Genomic DNA, 19,490 nt, shown 5'->3' on the forward strand with positions numbered 1-19,490 from the left:
GATGGCGTCCAGATGGATGAGTTATTATTGCCGTTATTGATACTGGCTGGTTTGAGCCCCGCTATCAGGGATTAATGCTGCTTGAATTTAGAAGCCATCTTACCACTTAGTCCCATGATGAATAATGTTAGGCAAAGTCGTTTGCTCTGACACTCACTTACTTCCCCTCATTTTATGTACTTTGCTTGCCTTATTAAGGCTCTTACCACCGGCTTAATTGCCTATTTAGAATTCCCCTCTTTGTGACCTAGATGTGTGTTATTTTGTGAATGTAATTAAGTTACCTGTAAATATCTCAGCCGCAGCCTCATCCATCTACGTTATGTCGGCACTCTTTCTTTTATTTTTAATTAATTTAATGGCTGCCGTATCTGGACACGTATAACCTCGATAAAACCAGGAGAAATTGGTTTCGGTGGTGTTGGACTGGAGCCGTAATGGATCGGCGCTGGAGTGGCGAAGCGTCAGGCGCGCGCGGTGAAAGATTCAGGGCGCGTGGATTAATGTGGCGGCGTGTGAGGAGACGCTCCACATAGATAAAAACTGCTCAGCTAAAAAGGAACGTCTTGATTATCACTAAATAATGTTGACTTCTTTAAGAATAATGGAAATAACATTTAGTGTCGATTTAAATTAGGCTTAATTAGCTTAAAGATGTAATTCGCCTTTACTGACGCTAGCTGCGTTTTCAATGCAAATGTTCGGAAAACTTTGTAAATATTTTGTCTAGGGCTGAAACGATTCCTCGAGTGATTCGAGTACCTCGATTATTAAAATTCCTCGAGGAAAATTGACCTGCCTCGAAGCTTCGTTAATTTATGTTTTATCATTTAGCGCACCGTGTTTCAGCCGGAACATTATTTGCGTTGCGCGGAGCTCTGACTTCCGCCTCTGAGTTGTTGACGGAAGCTACGTGTTAGCGGCATAACGTCCAATCTTCAAGTTCGGCCCGCGGGGATTTTACTGATTGGTGATAATTCCGGGTTTTCATCGTTTTTGTGGGACCAATAAACATCCTTAAAATGACCGGCGCGATGCCGGGAGTTCGGCAGCCTTTCTGCTCCGGAGCTGCTGGTTGAACGGCGGGAAGAAGCTGAGGAGGATTTCTACAGGTGAGCRGAGAGACTGAACACGGCGGGCGGCTGAGGGTTGATGCTTACAGGGTAAGAGCAGCTTTACGGACGAACCGCACAATAAACTTATATCATCCCGGTCTGAACAAACGGGAGGCGGAACATGGCTGGTAGATGAGTTTCTGAACGGAGGAGCCGTAAATATCCCGTATTGCTCCCCCGGTCTACAAAAAAGTAACTGGTAGGGAAGCTCAAAGGTGGAAAAAATAGACTGATGTTGATATCCGATAGTAACACTGGTGTTATGGAAGATTTACCAATATTTTATTTCATAATTGTTTTTATCCGATTACTCGATTAATCGTAAGAAAAATCTATAGATTACTCGATTACTAAAATAATCGTTTACAACAGCCCTAATTTTGTTAAATCAAAAAAACAACAATTTGTTTCCATTAAATAAGAAACACAACAAAAATCACAGATGAATAAGTTTAGAAAACATGCAGCGCCATCATCCTCCTACCACTTCCTGTCGTCTTCTTCATCTTTTCCGCCAGTAGCAACATCTGATTTACTGAACAGGATTACAGTCACTGAAAGAAAGAAAAAATGTGACTTAGTCTTAGTCCAACTTTCTTTTTTTTTTCCAAAACATTTTGACAAATTTTTCTCAGTCTATTTCTTTTTTCTTAGAATTTTAACTTTAATCTCAGAATGTTTTTTTTTCCTCAAAATTGTGAATATTCTTAGAATTCTGACTTTAATCTGAAAATTGTGACCATTATTGCTCAGATTTCTGACTTTAACAACAGAATTTTAACTTTTTCTTAGAATTTTTAATTTCATCTCAGATTTTTTTTAGCTTCTCCTCAAAATTCTGACTATTGTCAGACTTCTGACTTTAATCTCAAAAGTCTGACTTTAATCTGAAAAATTGACTAAGAATATTAACCTTTTTCTCAGAATTTTTACTTTTTTTCTCAGAATTTTGACTTGTTCTCAGAATTTAGACTTTAATTTCTTCCTCTTGCACAGACAACTTTCACCACAAAAGAGCACATGAGAACCACTTATCACAAACTTCTACTATTGCAAACATTACATTGACAACTACACCAACACACTTTCATCCTGCTACGGAAACAGAAATGGAAATAAACGTCTGTTAAAATCGGACCGATATGTTAAAAAATCCCTCCGATGTTGATAATTTCGAACATCCTTAGTTTTCTGCCCTAAAGTGTCTCCAGTCCTGCTTCCTGTGTGATTTATTGCAGGTGTGAAACGAAGGAATCCATGTAAAGTTTGTGCAACACGTTGCAGGAACAAGTCGTCGTCTCTTTCCATATGTTACTGCAGTTTCTTTCCAATTATGGTTAAAATGTCAGCAGCTGAATCACGGTGTTTCTGTTCCCAGCCAATATGTTCTGCTGGAAATGGGTACATGAGGGGGGGGGGGGGGGAGTGCACCAGCAGCATTTAAAGCTCCATAAAACAGCTTGTTTAAAAGCACAGATCCAGGGTTTCACAGGCATGAAGGGACAATCTGTGAGAGTTCAGAGATATTCATGAGGAAAACTGCGTTTACTTTACAACACGTCACATGGTCACTGCAGATCTTTCCTTCTCCAACTTTTTGTTATTTTAGAGGACAGTCGCTGACTAAACTCCAGAGTAGGTTTTCCTTCGGAGAGCTCACTACCCTGACCTAATTCAATCCTTTAAGATGAGTATCCCCTGCTGGAATAGCAAACAGCTTCTGTTCTCTGAGCCGGATCTCCGAGGATTGGTTCGCCAAATTTCTGAACGGAGAGGAGAAACTAAATCAGATTCTCCTTCAGGAAACAAAGTTATCCCTCAAACACTCACAACTTTTCCTGAAAACGAACATTGTGAAGTTAAAACTAACGACAAAAACAACCTGTAACCATGACAATATCCATCCATTTTGGTTACTTATACTTTTACTAGCATCAGTTGGAGATGAAAATCATAAAGAAAGTTGGGTTGCAACTAACGATCATGTTAGCAATCGATTATTTGATTGAATATTCTGACGATTAATCGAATAACAAATTGTCTCATTCTGCATATTTTTAATTTATTCACTTAAGTCTTTTATACACAATATTAGAAATTCATTAAAAGATGCAAATAAGTAAATGATTTTAAATTTTTAGAGAAGAAAACCAAATTTATGTAATGAAATGTAATAATAAGCATTGTTTAGAAAATGTTTCTCGACATAATGAACAAAATATAAATTTTTTGTACAGTTTTGTCTTAATTACTTCTCTGAATATGGTGTTTTTTAAGCAAATGGACTCCAGTTAACGATTAATCGTTTACTATATTAGTTGGCTGTTATTTCAATAATCGATTAATCACAATTAATTTGATTAATCGTTTAAGCCAAAGTTAAAATATGACTGAACCCCTAAATAATTTTCGTCTGGTTTCTAGTGTAAATATTTTGGTACACTTCAACAAGATAAACCTAACTTATAAGTAACTTTTCAATGCATTGTAGGAACTTGTTTTAAGGCCATCACAGATAGAAAACAAAAAGGAGGAGAAAATATTCGCCAAAAAATGTGGAAATATTTAGACTAATCTGAGAAATTTTCCACAAAAAAAAGTTGGAAATTTCTGAACTCCAAAAGTCAGAAAATTGTGGGGGGAAAATCTGAAATTTTCTCGTGTGAAAAGTCAAAACATTTCTAGTAAAAACTCAGAAATTCTTTTGGATTAATTCCAGGACATTAATCTAGAAAAGCTAGGAAATTTGAATTTCAAAAACTGAAAACTTTTGACTTTTCAAACAGAATTATCGACTTAAAACAAGCTCATATCTTGCAGAAAAGTTACTTGCAGGTTAGTTTAGTCTTATTTTTAAACATTAAGATGTTTTCAGTACTTGGTAGGATTTTGTGTTTTTGCAGTGTAACCATCTGAATTAAGCAGAAAACTCATTATTCTGACATTATCCTCACACTCCTGACTGAACCGCCTTGCAGAACATTGTTTTGCAGGCAGGACTGCATCAGCATTACGTCTTATTGGCACTGTCAAAGCCCGTCTTCCATTAACCTCTGCAAATTAATTATTATCGACACATTTGGATGGCGCTATTGAATGCGACTGAATGCCAGATTGATGCTGTAATTGCAGCGACTCCTTATATAATAAAAGGTCACGCAGAAAAGAGATGAGATATTTGATATTTATTCATTCGTGAGGATAAATCTCTCTTTTATGAGCAGACTATTTAGAAGATGCATATACCATTTAAATCCCCTCAGCGCTAATCATGGGTTGTTTTATTTTTAGCAGACAAGTTGACATTTTTCTCAACTTGCTGCTCTGAAACAAAGGAATAAAGGCATCTCCTGCAGACAGCGTGCAGGCTGAAGTCTGTCAGAGTGTACTGTAAACTCATTTGCTCTCATCTCACAGAAACACGATGCTGTCAGTGCACTCGCGCTCGCCGAGTGATAGATCTTTGTTCGAGACCACCGACACTCGGCGCAGACTTGTTCAGGCTGGAAGAATGAAACCCGGGTTTAGGCAGATCGTTTCTTTGATCGCAGCTGGTTAATCACGACTCTTTTCTCCGCAATCAGCTAAGTGTTTCTGCAGATTTCAGGCTGGTGTTAATGTTTTGACATTTGCGTTGCCACCGGCTAAAGGCCGCGTCATTTTCTGACTATTTATGGCCGAGCTTTGGCCGCCATGTTTGACGTGGGCATGATCGGCTTCAACACTTCAGTCAGAGGAAAAGTGCTGAATAATTTCAAGCATTTTTACACAAGGCAGCATTTTTGCAACATATATAAATCTTTAATATCAGTTGTGACAAACTGCAAAAACACAAAATCCTAGCAAGTATTTTTGGTTTAGTTTCTAGTGCAAATATCTTCACTTGAAATATGACAAAAAGCAACTTTTCAACAAGATAAAGGAACTTTTTTTAAATAAAATGTTCCTTAATATTAATAAATAAGTACTAATTCCTCTGGATAATTATTTCACTTACAATGTGGGAAAAATATCTTGTTATAAGTAAAATAATCTGAGTATATTTCTGCCCAAAAGCCATCATGAGATTAATCTCAAAAGTCAGAAACGTTCAACTTGATAAAATCAGACATTTTCTTGCTTCTTCTAGAAATTTCTAAGATTAATCCCAAAATTTCTGACTTTTTTCAAAATGTTTCCGCTTTTGTAGTGGCGACATTTTCATTTTTTCTAGAAAAGTTATTTCTAGTGGAAATTTATCCCTTTTTTGTTTTTTTCTAGTATTTTTTTGAGTTTTCAAACTCAGAAATGTACCTGCTTTTTCTTAAAAAATTCTGAGATTAAGCTCGTTTTAAGTGAATAATTCCTTCATATTGGCAGATTATTTCACTTATATCATGGAGAAAGTGTATTGTTATAGTCAGTGGTGGGAAGTAACGAAGTACAAGTACGTCGTTACTGTACTTAAGTACAAATTTCGTGTATCTGTACTTTACTTAAGTAGATTTAATAATGGCTACTTTCTACTTTTACTCCACTACATTTTACAGTAAGTATCTGTACTTTTTACTTCACTACATTTCTACAAACTGTCGCGTTACTCGTTACATCCAAGTCGCGTTGCTCTTTTTTTCCGTTAAGGGATTTAAGGTGGCGCCTTAAAATCCAACCAATAACGTGACGTAGTGTCTGTTGTCACCCATCGGCTCCACCTTTACTCGCACGCGGCGCTCCAGACATGCGCAGTGGTTTCCTCTGAGCGTCAGTAATATAATAGCTGCATAAATCATAAGATATGGCGACATGTAAAATCAGCAGCGCTTCGCTTTCACAGACGGTGGAACTTCGTCCAACTTTTAGCGTCACTTGGAAGGAAAGCTTAAAGAAAGGTAAGATCTGTGGACGTGATGCTAGCAAAGCTAGCTGTACAGAGACACATGTTGTATCTGCGATGGAAAAAAGTTGTCACTCATGCGCTGAATTACTGTGTGGAGGTGTTGACTGAGGTGTTGCATATATGGGACAACGCTGTGACCAAAGTGCAATATAGTAATATGACATTCATGGACGATCCGATTCTTCTGGACGGATCTTGACCAAGTCCTATAGTGCTGAAGCCTCACTGAGAGCTGTTCTTTGTTCTTGTAATGCTCTGCGTACACTGCAGTAGCTATTTTATTTCATTAAAATATCTTTATATTTAGTTAGTGAATAAATAAAACAAAAACATAAGAACGCAGAGCATGCTCATTGCTCTTTGTTTTCATCACCTGTCATGGTGGCAGACGTTGCAGCAGGAGGGAGGATGAGAACAGTCACGGTGCTCCTTCTGCTTGGTTACTTCTTGCTTATTGGGCCTTGGACAGTGTTCATAGTTGAGCGTTGTTAATTGCTATGTTTAATGGTGCAATTTCTGACATTGGCAATATGGGCAACCGCCCAGGGTGTTATTTCTTTAGGGATGGCAGGAGACCTCTGTGTATTGTGGCACAGAGATGAAAGCAAAACAGAATGAAGATGAGTTTGAATTGTCACTGGTTAAATTTATTTCAGCTCTAAGTAGGTGTTTTTATGGGAAAGTGAATCTTTCAGATCAATTTGAGAAGCAGTTTTGATAGGTGCACTTAATTTTATTGTCATGTAGCGCGGGGTGCTRGTTTTGATTTGGTCTTGGGTTCGGTGGTCTAGACTACAACTCTGCTATGAGGCTCCTTGGTACCATGTCCTCCTCTGCCAGTTGGATTTCTTTCAAAATAAATGTGTGGCAAAAMAAGTGAAGTTCATGCTATGTTAGGACAGGAGACAAAATGTTTCCATCCCTGAAATTATGATGCATAGAATCAAATATCTAAGTCTAAACTATGTTACAGAGTAAACAATAAAAACATGCTTTATCTGTGGCATTGTTCACTAAAATGGCACATTTCTGATGTATTAAAATTAAATACGATCGGTACACTTAATGATATTAGTGATTAGGCAATTCATTCAGCAAGTACTTTTACTTTTAATACTTAAGTATTTTTAAAAGCCAGTACTTTTTTACTTTTACTTAAGTAAAATGTTAATGTGGTACTTTGACTTTTACTTAAGTACATTTTTGTCTGTGTATTTGTACTTTTACTTAAGTAAATTTTTTGAGTACTTTCTCCACCACTGGTTATAGTTAAAATAATCTGCAAGTGGAACGTACGACGGCGCAGTTATGGGCATTTTAGATAGAAAAAAAGAGGAGTATATTTATGACAAAAAAAACTATTTTGAGGTTAATCTAAAACATTTCTAGGAAAATTTATGACCTCAAAAAGTTTAAATTAAGTTTTGAAACTCAGAAAGTTTCCTAATGTCAAAAATTTTTGACTTTATGAGCGCCGACATTTCCTCGCTTCTTGTAGAATATTTCTAAGATTAATCTCGAATTTATGATTTCTATTTTTTTTTTTTACTTTTGAGTGCCAAAATTAAAAAATTTTTCTAGAAAACTCGTGGGTTTTCAGGTGAAATTTACCTTTTTTCCCCCACTCTCTTGAGTTTTCCAACTCAGAAATTGACATGATTGATGTGACCATGTTTTACGTTAATCAAAAAACTGCAAGTTCCACTGGCAGATTATTTCAGTTATAAAAGAAAGTGAAATAATCTGCACTTTCTCATCAATATTAAGCAGTTATGTCTTGCTGAAAAGCATTTTAAGTGTCCTAAGATATCTGTGATAGAAACCAAATCAAAAATTCTTGGTAATATTTAATGTTTTTGCAGCGTTCTGCGCGTTGCTGGACGTAAAATAGAATTCTCTTTTCCAAAACGAGGCGGTGAGGCCATATGGCGCGCGGCGGCAGTAATTCTCTCCACGGTCTGTCCGTCTCGGAGCAGATCTGAGACACAATGCAGGAGATGATCGAGTCTTAGTGTCAATACATCAGCCCAGAAAATTACCTCCTCTCTGCTTGGCCTACTTTAATCTGTGGCCCTCTATTGAAGCAATGAACACTCTCTCCTCTGTCCTATTGACGACGTAAAATAGGTTTGCCGGCTTGATTGACAACTTTGTCCAGCTGACAAAATGTAATGCAGTTCAGGACAAAAAACAGATCAGGAATTCTTTTGGACCCAATCTGGTGCTGCCGATTACATTTTTCTCCTCCGTCTTCTTCTTTATTGTATCAGACGGGTCTTTTGAAGTATTGAGGGAGAGTTTTTCTTATTTATTTATTTATATCGTGTGAGCGCTCACACACGTATTCAGGTGCATGTTTGAGAAGAAGTTGGCTTTGGCTTTTTAAGCTCCGACTTTCATCCGGACCGACTCCTGAATAACAAACAGAAAAAACAGAAAGCGTGTTCTCCTGCCACCAGGAATAAGATCTCATAAAAACAGCACCGACTACCTCTGGTAGCATTCCAGTGACCATGATTTATTTTTCTGTTTTAGCTCGGTGAATTATTCAGGCTGCACTTGTAGACATCAAACACATTTTCTGCTGACAGGGAGATTTAATGAAAACCAATTCGGCTCTCCAGCAACACTAAAACGTGAATGAAACTGATGGTTTTTGGAGCTGTTTGAGGGCTTGTTTTACCTTGTATCTGTAAGACATATCTGAGCTGCTAAAGCCTGGCTTTGATATGAAATTAATGTCTAATTAAATTTCAGCTCCACACCAGGGAAATTCTTAAAATAAATCTTTTTTTAATGTTTGAACAAAAAAAAAACATATCATTTGGCGTCTCTGCAGTGGAAAATATTCATAACCTGTTTAGTTTTATTGAAATTTTATGTAATTCAACTCAAATCTGAGCAATAGAAACCTAAAAACGTAAATTAAAATTCACCTTTTGCACATTTTCTACTTCCGTTTGGGTCTCAAATGCTTCTAAAACGATCAAAGTACTTAATAAAACACCCAGCTGTTTACTGCTAATAAGTTAAAAAATGTTTGGTGATTGGAAAATGAGCCATTTCGAAAACTTATCAAATGTTGAGTCACATTCCGTTACCTAGCAACCCCAGCAGAGCTCTGCCCGTTACTTGGTAACCCCAGCCGAGCTCTGCCCGTTACCTAGCAACCCCAGCCGAGCTCTGCCCGTTACCTAGCAATCCCTGCTGAGTTCCAGCACGTTTTGAAAGCTAAGCTATGTTTTGATTGAACTGTCCAATAATTATTTAGTCAGATCCTCTGTTTTTGTTTGGTTTATTGGTCAGTAACAGAAAAATTACCAAAGATCCATTTGTGGCAACTTTTCATAATGCATGCAACAGTCAAATGTTACACATTGCACAATTTCTTTTGGTTTGTAGAGTATATAAGACCATTAAAGCGAACATATTATGCAAAATTCACATTTTGCACAGTTTTGTACTTCCATCTGGGTCTCAACTGCTTCTAAAAACATTATAAGAACTCTAGAAAAGCAATTTTCTGGTAGTATGTTGATGTGTTTTGGTGTCTGAAAAATGAACGTTTTCAAAAACTTCCCGGATGTTAAGTCGCATTCCGTTACCTAGCAACCACAGCTGAGCTCCAGTTGGTATTTACATCAGCAATCAGCTTCTATCCATCACAAATCTGGAATAAACATCCAGAAAACTGCAAAACAGACGAAACACTCAGTTCCTTTAAATGAAAACAAACACACCTGTTTAGAGTTTAGAGCTGCTTCTGAACCATAATAAATTTGACATGATGATTCTGATGATAGGGCTGCACAGTGGCGCAGTTGGTAGAGCTGTTGCCTTGCAGCACGAAGGATCTGGGTTCGATTCCTGGCCCTGGTCTTTCGGCATGGAGTTTGCATGTTCTCCCTGTGCATGGTGGGTTTTCTCCGGGTACTCCGGTTTCCTCCCACAGTCCAAAAACATGACTGTCAGGTTAATTGGCCTCTCTAAATTGCCCCTAGGTGTGAGTGTGTTTGTGCATGGTTGTGTGTCCTGTGTGTCTCTCAGGAAGTTGTTAGTGAGAGAAATGAGCAAACACCCAGATTAAGTGCAAGCATCTAAACAAATTTCTGTAAATCGGCGTGAGATGGCAGTCGATAGCGCATCGATTCCTGTGGCGTCTCTTCTCCCCTTAAACGTCCTGATCCCCCAGTAAGCAGCGGCGGCAGTGGTCTCCAGACGGGGGAACAGAAAGCGGTCATTTTCAGAGGAAACCGTGTTAACGCGGACTAAGATATTTTGCCGCAGCAGGGCTTTGGAGGACGTTAAGTATTCATGGCATGAATTTTCCATCAAATCCATCCAGAGAACACACTGATCACAAGGCTTTAAATAACCAAAAACTGCAAGCGGAGCGTGTTAACCGGCAGGGCTCTCCTCATCTGTTATGCTACCAATAGGTGAACAAAAGCAGCAGAACTGTACTACATTACTGCCTCAGTGTGCTACAATTTAATGATCATGTCAGCAGTTCTCTTCAAAGGCCTCACTTCTGATCAGATAAGCCTCTCGTTTCCTCTTCGTATTTGAACCCCCTTGAACTAGAAAATGGATCTACCCCCATCCGTCCAGCCCTGCGCTCGTTCGGCACGGGGGCCGAAACTCAATCCGCCGAGAGCTTTTGGAAACGAATTTTGATCAAGAACATAAAAGGACATTCGGCTCGACGTGAAAATTACCGGGTTAAATAAGCTGTGGGGGACAGAAGCTCCCCAGAAGTGATCACACCGCTTCGATTTGATTCAACTTTTGACAGATTGGAAACACTGACTTTACAAACATTTGTGTTTGTGCACTGCAAAAACACTAAATCTTACTAATTACCTGGTCTAGCTTCTAGTGAAATATCTGAACATTTAAAATAAGACAAAACTAACTTAAAAGTAACTTTTGAGCAACATGTAGGATCTTGTTTTAAGTAAATAATTCCTCAATATTGATGAAAAAGTTCCAGTTTCACTGCCAGATGATTTCTTTCATAACAAATGTGAAGAACTTGGACTTTTTTTTTTCTAGAAAATTCCTGTGATTAATTTTAAAGTTTCTGAGTTTTTTACTAGAAAATGTTGACTTTTCAAAAGTTTTTCCTCATAATTTTTTGACTGTTGGAGTTCAGAAATTTCCAAGTTTTGTTGCCAAAATTTGCTCCTTTTTTTTTTTTACATACATAATGGTTCCTAAAACTCACTGAAAAGTTACTTGTAAATTAGTTTGGTCATATTTAAATGTACTAAAATATTTACACTAGAAACTAGAACAAAATACTAGTGGAACTAGTACTTTTTAAAATCAAAATTAAGGAGTTAGTGACTTAAAACAAGTTCCTACATCTCACTGAAAAGTTTCTTATAAATTAATTTAGTCTTTTTTAAGTGTATTGAGATATCTGCACTAGAAACTAATAATAATACTTTGTGTTTTTACAGTGAGTGAAAATCAAATTCCTTGTTTTTGTGCAGAAACTTGGTCAGTAAAATCAACTACAAACATTTGCACCCTATATGCATATAATACATTTATATTCTTCTTAATTTCAGCCGCTAATCAAGCTAAACTGCAGCGCTTTTCGCTTCCGTATTGCTGCTTGTGACCTTGAATGTTTGCCTATTAAACTGCCGATGCTCAGACAAGTATCCATCTCAACCTCAGGGGACTCATGCACAAGGATAACGAATCAATCGCCGCCTTCATCCATGATCCAAAGGCGCGATAACTCAGGACTTTGGCTCTTTCCCTGAGAAACTGCTTTACCTCCAGGGAGTAACTGCAGGCTGAAGACGAAGGGTAAACCGATGCAGAAAGAGGTCACTGTCTGTTCCCTCCGCCCATGGCTCTGTCTTTCGTCTAAACTGGAATGTTTTTGTAAGAATGTCATATATTGTCGAGTTTCCCTAAAAATACCTAAAGTAACATCCCAACCTAATTAAATTATCATCTACATGACACAGAAATGTAGCTAAAGAGATAAAACTGTCACATAAAGCACATTTATCTAGAAGAGGACATATTTTTTTTATTTTTTTTAACTTAAGCTGCTAGAAATGCACATTAATAGGATGTGATTTTAGGACACTTTAGAGACATGTTGGAAATTATCAGCAACTTTTTATTTGGTAAACTAGAAATTTAGCTTAAAGGCGATGTTTTTGTACTTCCATTTGGGCCTTAAATACTTCTAGAAATAATCGAAGCGCTTAAAAAAAACACCCAATAAGTCATTGTTTTAGTGTCTGAAAAATGATACAGTTCAATAGTTACATTCCACAGGCGCTGTGCCGTTACCTAGCAACCCCAGCCAAGCCCAGCCCCGTTACCTAGCAACCCCAGCCAAGCCAAGCCCCGTTACCTAGCAACCCCAGCCAAGCCCAGTCCTGTTACCTAGCAACCCAAAGCCGAGTTCCTTTACATTCTGTCAGCTGGTTTTAGACATGTAGAGAACTTTTTGTGTTTGAACTGAACATTTAAAATGTATATATACAGCTCAAAAAATAAAGGGAACACTTAAACAACACAATATAACTCCAAGTAAATCAAATTTCTGTGAAATCAAACTGTCCACTTAGGAAGCAACACTGATTGACCCGACGAGGGTCCCCGTTGTCAATCAGTGTTGCTTCCTAAGTGGACAGTTTGATTTCACAGAAGTTTGATTTACTTGGAGTTATATTGTGTTGTTCAAGTGTTCCCTTTATTTTTTTGAGCAGTGTATATTGAGCTAAATTTAATTCCTAGGCTCCAATAATGATAAAATAAAAAAATAAGTAAATTAATGTTTTACTGCTGTATGTGTTGTACAATGGCTGCTGGAAAAAGACAACTGGTACAACTGGTTTGATTTTCACTTACTTTTCAGAAACCACTTGATGTATTCTTGCTCATTGTGCAGAAGGCTCCACTTCTGCTTTTCATACATGTATGGCTGTTTAATTGTGCATCTGTTTGCAGCCATTTTCATGTGTGAGTGTCAACGTTAAGTTTAGGGGGCGTGGCCAGCAGCCGCTTAATTAGATTTAAAGTGCCAAGATGCCCTAAAACATCTCATTCTGACCAAAATCTCAATATTTAAGAATGATTTTGTGCAAAAAAATGTAATGAACAGGTTTTGTATAGACCATGGACTTATCCTAACCTGGTCAAGGAAGCATAATAGGTCACCTTTAAACAGTTCACTCATGGTTTCATTATGCTGTTTTCCAACATAAATGAAAACATTGTATGAAAAACTGCCTTTTGTACCCGTCAGCGTAAATTAATATAAAAACTTGTCTGATAACATGTTACATTTAAGGACAAAAACACTCAAAAATGGCTAAATTTAATGTCAGACTTAAAATGAAGACTTCAATTGGCTGCTGCTCTACAAGATGACATTTTTGTGCTGTTTTAAATGATTTTGAATGTGTCCCAGATTGTCCAAATGTCCAATCCAAGCATGTAAAGTAATAATTTTTCATCTTTAAGCGTCTTCCTAACACGTTCCGTTTAAATCTGGAGTCCCAGCTCCCTCTTTAAACCAGAGGAAGAGCTGATTTAATCCATCTTGCACCGCCAACACTCTGCCATACGTTCTGATTTACATCCTGATTTGTTGGCCTTTATGTTCATGTAATGGTTACACTTCTCATGTGTGGGATATTAGAGCCTCTTTCACTGACGCCCATAAAAACCGACATTACAGGGCGAGGCGTCGGTGAGCGGCATACCGATTACAGTTTAATCATTTATTGAGATGCTGTGAATAAGCATCTGGTTTCTTGTTGCTGATTTGTCTGGATTTTAAGGAGAAGTCAGTCGGCATCAATCATAGCTGGTGATTACGGTGAAATGAGGTAGATGAGTCACTTCTGACCGCAGCTACGGTTTGAGCAACTTTTTAATGGAGTTGTTTAAAATGTCACAGCCTCAGATTTCAGACGGATGAACATTTATGTTTTCTGTCTGTGCATTTTTAAGTTAAATCAGATTTTAATGGTGTTTTATGAGATAAACCAACATAAATGGTGAATCTATTGTCCAAATCTGCTTAGAGGAATATGCATTACCGATTAAAACAGAAGAAATTAGAGGTTGAGCATTGAAGAATCAGTAGAAACTAATTTAAACGAAGGCGTGAAATAATAAATATTTTAGTAATCAAATATTCTAACATTTATTCTGATGATTAATCAACTAATTGGATAAATACATTTTTTCATTTTGCTGATTTTCAATTTAACCATTGACAAAATTAAATCTTTTAAAAAAACAAACATTTTATTTCCTAAAATGAGGGATTTGGTTCACAGGCTGGTAGAAAAAACAGAAAGTTGTGTCTTGCATATGGCCAAAATAAGCGGATTTGGGTCGAATTTGCCTCCTAAGAGGCCTCCAACGGCAGCCTTCATTTAGGACTATAAGCATAAAAGATACTTTTTATATCATTTCAGTTTGTTCACCTTCTAATTTAAACAGATTTTTCTTCTCATCATATCACATCTACACCTGTCAACCTTGAATAGTTACTGAAAATCCTGTTTTGTGAAGTGGAGAAGTCAGGAGTGAGTTTTGAATAACCTTGAGTAAACCATCTGTCACCCTGGCAGACACCGGTGGTTTCAGGTAAGCTGGAAACTCTGCAGTCTCTATTATTCTGCATGCCGTGTGAGAAAACCCGCTGACTTCAACCGTCCTGCTGGGCTAACCGCTGATTAGCTTGCAGTTTGGTTTGTGTGAAACAAAGCTGCATTAAACAGAAGCGTCCAACAAATACGCTCCTTATTGCTATTCCACGGATTAGCTGCATCTCTTCCAGAAATCATTGCTGGAATTAAAAGCAGGAAGTTTCCGATGTTCTAATGGGTTTCCGACATTTGGGTTGCATTTGGCTCCAGCGGTGGCCAATTTCTGCACAGCAGCTGCCAGTCGCACCTGGACGCAAACCGCTGTTTCTTGAGAAGGCTGCAGGCGCGACAGAGAGGTGATGTAAGTCGTTTCATTCTTTGTCCCGGCAGCTTCACGGTTCCTACGAGTCTGTTTAAATCCTCCGAGCTTAATTAATCAAACTATTTCATTTGGTTTTCTGTAACGGATTACTGTACTGAGCTAGAAGAGATCATATTTTACATTACTGTAACATTTATAAGATAAAGTTAGTTTTAAAAATGGACAGCAATTTTGTTTAGCAAATAATATGCTACATTTTAGCTTAATTTTCATTCATGTGAACCTGAGAAGGAGGAAGAACCACTGACTAAGAGCTTGAGTGTTTTACTCTACATTCACATCGTTCGGTTGTTTTTTCATATCAGGAATATCTTATTATATTTGTACATTCTTGTTAAAACAGAATCAAATGTTTGTGTACGTTCATTTGCTTCTGAAAACAGCCCAAATTATTATTATTATTATTATTATTATTATTATTATTATTATTATTATTATTATTATTTTATTTTATTTTTTTCAATAAACTTGGTGTCTGGAAAATGAGCCGTTTCAAAAACCTCTCAATTGTTAAGTCGCATTTGGGCACTTCGCCGTTACCTAGCAACCCCAGGCGAGACCAGCCCGTTACCTAGCAACCCCAGGCGAGACCAGCCCGTTACCTAGCAACCCAACCAGAGGTCCAGCCCGTTGGGTCAGCTGGTTTTATGCGCTGTACAATGGCTGCTGGCAAAGACAAGTGTTTTGTTGTTGACTTGCCATCCAAAAGCCACTTAATACATTCTTGTTGGTTGTGCAGAAGGCTCCACTTCTGCTTTTCAAATATGTAGGGTTATATAATTGTGCATCTGTTTGCAGCATTAATTTTTACATGTGACTAAACGCTGAGTTGGGGGCTGTGGCCAGCAGCAGTTTGGATTTTTAACCCACTTGATTTTAATACTTTATGTCATGTGTATATGAACAGCTGTTTGTGAACGTTAGTTTTATTTTGACAAGTTCTGTCGTTAAAGCTGGTATGTCATGTAGTTTTTGTTAAAGCTAAACTCTTTGGGGTTTTTTCCCCCTAAAGTTCTTATGATTTGCTTGTTGAGCTTCAACAGAAACTATCTCTAGTTCTGCACTTCTATGTCTATCAGTGTCTCTTTCCTGGAGAAACTGCTGCCAATGACTTTGTGTACTTCTGGGTTTTGTCCCGTCTTTACAGCAACTGGCCACCAATCCTTCTTCCCTTTTCTTCTTTACTTTCTCCACCTCTCAGCTAACGTTTTATATTATACTGTCGCTTGACTACACTTACACAAACGAATCACCAATAAACTGTCAAGATGCCTAATTTCATCAGCACATATGGAAACCCTGACAAATAACATAACTACTATACCTCCATATGGGTCCACACGGTTCTGTTTAATCCTTGGTTTCTTTCATGATTTGAACATAAGTCTGCCTGTTCTCCATCTGGCTGTTAATTTCCTGTTCAGTCGTGTTACATAAAGCAGCAAAACTATCATCAAATTATCATATAATTAAACCAGACCAGAGAACATCTGTAATTTTCTCCTTTCTCCTCTCAAACAAAATCTGAAAAATCTTTGCTAGACTCCTGGAGCTCCAGGTTCAGCCGGTTCAATGAACCCGCTCTAGGTGTGAGCACAACTACAACTCAATGCAGGTGTGTTTGTTGGCTCAACATCAAAAACATTAAAGCTGCTTCATTAACACACCGATTCTGTGTTTTTCCCCAAAACTTAAACCAACATTATTAAAAAAACAAAGCGAACACTGAAGGGCAGCTGTTTAGGTAAAGTAGAAACAGAGATGTTAGCAGGTATGAAGTGTATAATAACTCTGAAACCTCTCATCTATTATTGAGTCCTGACATTGGCAAGTGGTAGATGACATGAAATATATATGAGGTTGAACTCCAGTTACTTAAAGATTCAGCTCCACACATAGTTGTACTGAATCACTCTTTGTGTCCAACTGGGACTGGAAAATAAGTTCCTTTTGGATGCATGGAGCAGAAGTTGTTTAGTCATGAAAAGCCTTGATTGCCCAGCAGAGAGGACATTACCTTTTAATTTGCATTTGCAGCGCTGGAACGAGGTTAAAGCTAAGCAACAGGAGAGAAGGTGGACGGGATTGTTGGCCGGCCACAGCTGAGACGGCCATTACAGCTGGCTGAAGAAATGCTGTAAACTTTGCGGCCCCGCTGATGTAATTGTCTGTAATGACCAGTTCTTCGTGGCCAAGTGGAATTCAGATTTGATTGCGCGAAGGGAAAAGTCGAAGCGCGTGTTGGTCTAAAAACAAAACCCTCCAAAACTTATTATTAAAGCTTGGAACAAACGTTGAACCTTAGGTGAATGTTTAATATCGACCAAAACAAACTAACAAAAAAGGAGGAAAAAAGATGCAAAATTGTCCAATCACTGAAGAAAAGTAGAGAGAGCATTTGTATTCATGTCCAGTCTCTTTTTATTTGCAATTCGCCTCCTCAAAATGTGAATCTCTGCTGGAGAGCGACTGAATGTGTTGTCCTCGTCCCGTCTGAATAGACGTTAGAGACAGGTGAAGTCAAAGAAAACGATCCAGCGTCAGAGAGAGAGGTTATAATGTAACATTTAGAAAAATGATAAGAAAGCAAAGCAGTTATTAGCTTCACGACACATCACACATGTTTTCCACTTTCCTGTTGGTCCAGCTTAACATTTAAATAGTTACTACCAAACTTTGTCATGTTTTTATTGTCTAAATAGCATTTAATGCAGATTCAGACCCCAAAAACGTAAAATTTTCTGTTTTGTACCATCCTGAAATTATAAACCAGTATTTTGCATCACTTATATCAAGTATTATGAATGAATCCAGTCAACCTGATGTTACTTTCTAAACCTCAGCTTTTCTTCATAATTGATAAATTAGGCTTTTGTGGTTATGGATATAACCAATAAGTTTCATTTTATATACAGTGTTAGAATATTTTCAAAATGTTACTAAATAGTTAGTTTTCAGAATTGCTCTTATTCCCATTAATCTGCTGTAAAATATGCTAATGCTAACGAAACAGTTCATCACACCATTATTTTGATTGATCTAGTTTATGTAATATAAAGGTTTCCATGGGTTTGCTATTACAAAACACTTCCAAGTTGTTTTTTTTGTACTAAATTTTTTTATTATTACCTTTATTTTGATGACTATGTTTCAAATCTTATGGTTGCTAGTTTAAAATACTAGCATTTCATTTGCTGAGGTTTGTTTTGGTAGCACTTAGTAGTTTGTGCTTTTTGTTGCCAGCAGCTGTTGCCACTAATAAGTTCTGTTGCTAATGGTTGTTAGCATGTTAATTGATGCTACTGCTAGAAGGTTTATAAGGAAGTCAACTATTGTTGCTGTCGGCGCTCAATGTTTCTGCTAGCAGTTGTCGTTAGAGCTCACCCAGACGTAAAAATGACTGCAAACTGATGCGCAATTATATAATTTACACCTTCGAAAAGCATAAGTGGAGCCTCCTGCATAATCAACAAGAATGCATGAAGTGGTTTCTGGATGGAAAATCAACAACAAAAACGAAAACCAGCTGACCAAAATGCGGGAGCTCAGCCGGGGTTGCTAGGTAACGGCACAGAGACCGTTGATTAGGACTTAACAATCGGTAGGTTTTCTTGACACCTAAAATCACAAACTTACTGCTAAAAAGCTTGGGCTGTTTTTAGAAGCAGTTGAGACCCAAATGAAAATACAAAAACGTACAAACAGTAAGTTTAGTACAGCAGCTCCCCTTTTAAAATCCTCAGAATGTCATAAAAGTTACAAAAAAATAAAATAAAAGTGATTTTTGAAAAATATGGAACCCTGAAACTTTCACAGAGCTTTGGCTTTCTAGTAACCTTGTATCTTTTCAATGCATCTATTCTTTTTCCACATTTGGTTTAAAAGTCTAGATGTCATATTCCTAGAATAACTAACTTAATAGAGATGGGCTGTTGCATTGGAATTGCACGCCTTCGTCAGAAGAGCTGATCAGAAGTCTTTTTTTTATGCTTTTTTGTAATATTCATCACCAGGAGGCAGGCAGGGCGCTGCCAGGAGCTCAGTGGGTTTGTTTCATGAAACCAGGTGCAGCATTGAATTTAGAAAGGTGTACCTTTCTTTCCCCATTGATACATTCTTACCTTTTCATCCTTTTCCCCTTTCCTCACTTCCTGCCTTCCAATAACAAGCATATTATTGATATCCTCCTTCCTCCCTGGGAGAAACAGAAACAGAAAGTCTCAATGTATCGCCGTCCTTATGAGTATTTTTAATATTTCAAAAGAATGCTTCATAAAATAAAATAAATATTTGTTAGAAAAGAACCAATCTGAAGCCTAAAGAGAACAAACAACAATGCAGCCGTCGATAGTTTCAGGAAGATCAGAAAACATGGAGCGTATCACACACTCGGTTGTTGTTTATCACTGGGAGTGTGTGTGTGTGTGTGTGTGCGTGTGTGTGTGTGTGTGTGTGTGTGTGTGTGTGTGTGTGTGTGT

The 19,490-nt window shown here is 37.7% G+C and overlaps 1 long non-coding RNA gene across 1 annotated transcript in view; it reads right to left on the reverse strand.

Moving 5' to 3' along the window:
• Positions 1 to 2,808: 2,808 nt before the first annotated feature.
• LOC103456694 (uncharacterized) overlaps positions 2,809 to 19,490 on the reverse strand; it is an 81,180-nt gene continuing 64,498 nt past the window's right edge. Inside the window, exons 4-5 of the long non-coding RNA XR_001776006.1 lie at positions 19,134 to 19,207; positions 2,809 to 2,878 (exon numbers count right to left, since the gene is read on the reverse strand). This is a non-coding gene — a long non-coding RNA (uncharacterized LOC103456694). The remainder of the gene's footprint in view (positions 2,879 to 19,133; positions 19,208 to 19,490) is intronic.

Source organism: Poecilia reticulata, linkage group LG20 (genome assembly GCF_000633615.1).
Source record: "Poecilia reticulata strain Guanapo linkage group LG20, Guppy_female_1.0+MT, whole genome shotgun sequence".
Lineage (NCBI taxonomy): Eukaryota > Metazoa > Chordata > Actinopteri > Cyprinodontiformes > Poeciliidae > Poecilia > Poecilia reticulata.